This window comes from Homalodisca vitripennis, chromosome 1 (assembly GCF_021130785.1).
Source record: "Homalodisca vitripennis isolate AUS2020 chromosome 1, UT_GWSS_2.1, whole genome shotgun sequence".
NCBI classification, from domain to species: domain Eukaryota; kingdom Metazoa; phylum Arthropoda; class Insecta; order Hemiptera; family Cicadellidae; genus Homalodisca; species Homalodisca vitripennis.
Window position 1 is genome coordinate 103692060 of NC_060207.1, and position 5662 is coordinate 103697721.

Here is a 5662-nt window from a genome sequence, read left to right on the forward strand (position 1 = left end):
GTGTGTGTGTGCGCGCGCGCGCGCGCGTCGTTGAAGCCTCCTGAGTAATAGGCTTCAACGACGCTCAGCCAATTTCCATGTTTGGACATGCAAATCTAATATCAAGTCTAAAATTGAAAGCTTTCTCAAGATATTTGTCCTATGATACATTTACTTTTTTTATTTAATTACATTGGGATTCATATCAGTGTTTAAATAATAAAAGGCTACACACCCATAAAATGAAGATAGGTGTGTTGGGATAATTAGGCTACATGTTTCAGTATGTCACATATTATAATCTCGTATGATTGTGCTATTTTGTTTACAAATCTTTTTATTTTTCTAGTTTTACATTGCTATCATGGTTATACCAATAAGACTAAAGTAGAAATATATGTTAACGCTCAGCCAAATTCCATGCTGTTACATGTTAATGACTAAGTTTTATATCTGTGACAACCTTACCAAATTCAATAGCTCTTCCAACGCTCCTTCCTCATATATTTTTATTTTATTCATGTTTTGGTTCTTTTTATGCTGCTGGCTTCGTAAAAACTGAAAATATATTATTAGATAAATGTTGCTTATGTCATGTCAACTCTTTCTATGTATTGTATATATTCTCATGACATGGAATTATTGTTACTTATTATTATTATTATTATTATTATAACCGTTATAGGTAAATTCTGTAAGGTTACTTTATTTTTGACGCTCAATGGCTATTGGTTGTTTTAATAGATAAGACAAAGGCACTTAAACAACAAGACGGTGACTTAACTCCTCAGGTGACAGCGGTCGTTTTACCATTTGCATAAATTGTATGGAATTTTATAAATAACAAAATTCGTAGTACTATGACGAAAGTTCAATGTATATTATACTAATGTGATATTTTGACTACTTAAGAATTAAATTAGTATTAATTTAGTATTTGTAAAACCATTCGTTTTGATTCTACTACTTACCTTCAAGAAAAGACTTTTGTTAGTTTGATAGATGTGATTTTTACCTTTATAGAGCTTTAAATACTAAAAATATATCGTTTTATACACTTTCAAAACTAAATACCAGTAGTTACAAGTACATTTCCCATTTTAACAAGTAGCAACATCAAATTGCATCACACGAATTGGGGATTAACCTAGTGGTGACTAACACCAAGATTCATCCTACTCTTGACCGTACAATATACAATATTGAGTGGAAAAAATAAATAAAAGTCTTTGAATACTCTCTTTGTGTGACGCTTCAGTAAAGAGATCCTTAGAAGAAAGGCGAGAGCTGAGTCGCGATAATGGCGTGGTGGTTGTGCTGAGGGGAGGTGAAGGGGAGAAGGGTTCCGGGACCTTTGTGGAGTAATGGGCTGTCGGCTCTGATTAATCTGGACCTTAAAGTGTGACTAAGTCAAGACAGTTCAAAGGTTGGCCGACACTTTGTCGTTACAAACAATCACCCCATTTTTCAATCAGAGTTTGGAAAAACTCAATATCGAAGAGAAACTGGTGCTACTGTTCCAACACGTATACAATGACTTACTTATGGTGCATATGTTACATGAGCATTAACGAAAATGTTTACGTTAGTATTAATGGTTAACTATGATGCAACAAGAAAACAGCAGAATTAAAAAATTGAAACAAAGAGATTTTAACTTGTGAAAATGTTAAAACATGGGGCTTAATTATCCCAACACAAACAACAATATTTCATGGTGATTTGGTATGAAGGCTTGTATTATTTAAACAATGATATAAAACCCAATGTGAGAACAAAATGAGATTGTATTACGTGACAAGATATCTCGAAAAAGATTTTATCTGTAGGCTTCAAATTGTATATGCAACTTTATTTCTACAAAGACGAGAATGATTTTGTTGATGTTGTATGTCCAACCATAGAATTGACTGAGCTCATTAAAGCCTTCACTCAATAGGCTGTAAATATATCTTTTGTCTGCTGGAAGATGTAAAAATGTCTTTGCCGTATACAGTTCTATCTCTCAATAATGTAATGAGCATGAAATCTTGCATTGAACCTCAGCGAAGCCTGATACATAAACATTGTGTGACGTACTCCTACCTTGTACTATGAAGGCCTTTTTATTATTGACTGAGGGTTCGAAACGTCACTAACTCAAGGTGCACGACAAATATCGTTTCTCTCTGTCTATCTGCCAGCACGATATCTCGAGAACAGACTTAAAATTTTGAATGAAGTTCTATTTCCATATAGGTAACGTCGAGTTTGATGAGTATGCGTTTCACTCTATGAGACTTGGCTGAGAATTTGGCTAAAATTCTTCGCACACTTTTAATTGGTCTTCTATATAACTGTGACGGTAACAGAAAATATGAAAAGTAATACATTTTTAAACAAATTGAGTAAATCATATGCTACTTTAACGTTTACCATATAAGTGTCTAATGCCGAACCGATGTAAAGAGTTCATTTAGAGCTTCTTCTTCGCCAACCTTTTTAGATCTCATTAGACGAACGTCACTGCAGATTCCAGACGTTGCAAGAAGAGGAAGGTGGACTGGAGCTAAAGTCAAGATCCCCATTAAATCTACCCTTCCCACCTAATCCACGTTATGGATTGACTAACATTCAATATTCAGACACACACAGAGGACAGCTTGTAATCTCACAAATCACGAACGTCTAATGAGTAGGTAAACAATAAATGTTCCCTAAATAATGAAAAACATCCGTACGTACCTAAAAAGAAACTTAATGTTTAATCATACTAAAAATTAGGTATATTTGTCTAACCTGTTTTGTTTTCTCGGTCTCAGACAAATATTAATATTACAAACTATGTGAAGTCTCGCAGTTCTGATCTTGGCTCACCTACTGCAGTTTACATGGTGGCCATGAAATATTGTTTGTGTGTTGTTGTTATTGTAGAGAAAATATACAGTTCCAAGAAGGTGAAAACCTTTTATGGGTTTTTATTTCTTATAACACTGTTATAACATAATTGTTTTGAAGACAGAAAACATAAACGATCTTTGTTTTATTCTAAGAAGAATGCATAGGCTTAAAGAAGAACAGGTTTTTGCCAGTGTTTTAATCAGGGCCAACGAAAACTGTCAAAGAAAAGTATATGTACATTTTACACTATGTATATGTGTGTGTGTGTGTGTGTGTTTTTTTTTCAAGGATTGCCATAATTTAAACATGTTTTAAGTAAGGAATTGTTTTATTACAGCTCTTTATAATATAAAAACTTGTCCCACCAATCAATTATCTTTCAAATACGAGTACATGTTGCACATATTTATCTTTAACAGGCTTTATGTATACCTAATAGTTAGATACCCTCACATTATTCAAAAATTGTTCATTTTTAATATCTCAAAAATAGGCTGTAAAGATTAACCCGATCGACTATAAATTTCCCTTTAGTGACAACCAGATTTCACCCCTAGAAGTTTTGCAGTACTTACTAACTTAATTATTATTTACTAATTAACTTATTGTACGTTGTACGTACGTAGAGAACGTAGTTTAATTTTGTTAATCATCAGTGCGAAAACGAACGTTCAAATTGACAACTTTATCAATATTAATCGTAGTTAAGACCCATACTAAAGAAAAATGTATTGTGAAGATTTTGTAATTTAGCCATACGACAAGTGAAGAAGCGAAATTATTAGAGTTGTATTTTAAACAAAACAATGGGCAATGGACATTATCCCAATTTCCGTAAGTGATTTTCTAAACTCTTTTGTGAACTCCTTCCCAAATGGGTGTCTAGCGTTTCCATTCTGCTTACACGATCTGTAAGTTCTTCTCGCTATCCAGAGATACAGAAACACCCCAGACAACCCTACTGAGTCTCAGTTGCTCTGACTTCTCGAGGGGCGCTGCGTGGCGACTTATCAGCGACATGTGATACTGTGCCCCCCCAGCCACCCGCGCCGTACCGCCTCCCCTGCCCCCGTCAGATCTCGGTCTCAGACCTCCCCTCTGATCTGGCAGCCATTTCCTCCCCCTCCTCCGCGCTTTGTCCCTGTCATGCTCCCTGACTACCCGTCCCATCCTATTAAAACAATTAACTACGCCCATTAGGTTCTACAGAATGCTCTTATTGTTTGATAACGATACCCTTGTCATATTCCTGTTCTTATTCACTTTAAAGAAACTTTCCCCGCGCAACTTCAGCGATTCGCTTTTGAAATTTAAATAAGGACGGTGGCACCGACAGATCCTCGACAGTAGAAAGATTTACAGAGCGTCAGAAATACAAGACGGGAAATAATATACATAACGTGGCTTTTATAAAAAAAACTTAATAAAGTCATTCGAATTACATCCGGCAGTTTTAATTGTCCTGTAAATAAATTGATAATATAAGATTCTTGCTATTATTGATAGGATTTATTACAGTCTACAACTTTCTATTTTGATCAGTAAGTTGACTTATTAAATCTGATTATCTTTTTACAGGAAGTTAATTATTTTACTTTATATGTTATTTTTATGTACAGAGTGATATATGGTCCATTTTAAACAATTTACCACGAATTAGAAAACCTATGTTACGTTGGATATCGTCTCAAGTACATATTATTTGGGGAAACACTGTGAGTGCGTAATCTGCATATGTTAAGGGGAGGAACTGAAAAACCTATCATATACCATCAACATTCCCCATTACAGTGTATTAGGTGTCTTTTAATGATGTCTCAGTAATGATCATTTCGTGTATATTAATAAAACTCAAGTGAAATTAATTATTTACTACAAGTGTAGTCGGTTTCCCTTAAAAGTAAAAAATTATATTAACTGTATTTATAGTTGGTTTTGTACATTTTACTCAATATTATTGATTTTAGTGTCATTTTTAAAGAACTTAAGAACACATTTTGGTACTTTTTCACTACTAATGGTCTGTCCAAGAAAATCCTTAAAATGACTAGATGCACTGATTATGCAGAATGCGGTAATTAAAATATTTTACTCTTCTCTTTTCCCCTGCTTAATTTAAAAATACCATTAAACAACAAATACAACAAAACTAAATAGAGCTTATCGTACTACATGATGCATTTTCACAAATACGAGTACATGTAAACAAAATATATGTGTAATATTGGTTTGTACAAAGCAGGTGAACTCTCATATGAATTTCATTCTAATTTTGATAACAATATATCTTTGCATCCTTGCAGCCAATATTGATTTATTTAGTGAAACCTTCGTTTCCAAAATCCATCCGTTCACAATACTATTACACTGGAGGCTGGAGTCTCGCTAAAACCTTCACACGTATTTGCAGTACCGCTTGAATCTCTGGGAACACACATGATAGCTACGTACGTCATGTAACTAGGGTGGGAAGAGTTGATTCAATGTCAATGTTAAAAGTAGCTCTAAGTTCACTCTCCGCTTATTGCAGCTTCTGAAAACTGACGCTGTCACAGGCTTGACGTCTACGTCTGAAAATATAAACAAAATTCGACAACGAAGGGGCTCAATGCGAACTCTTTACATCGTTTCAAAAACAGAGATACCTAGACTACAAAAATAATAAAGTGTTATATAGGTGAAGAGTTGTTCGTCTCAGACCTTTTCTAATCTCTTAAAACGTATATGACTCCAGATTCCACGCGTCACGTCTCTGATAGCGTCAGATTTCAGACACTGCATTAAGTGGAAGGTGAACTGGAGA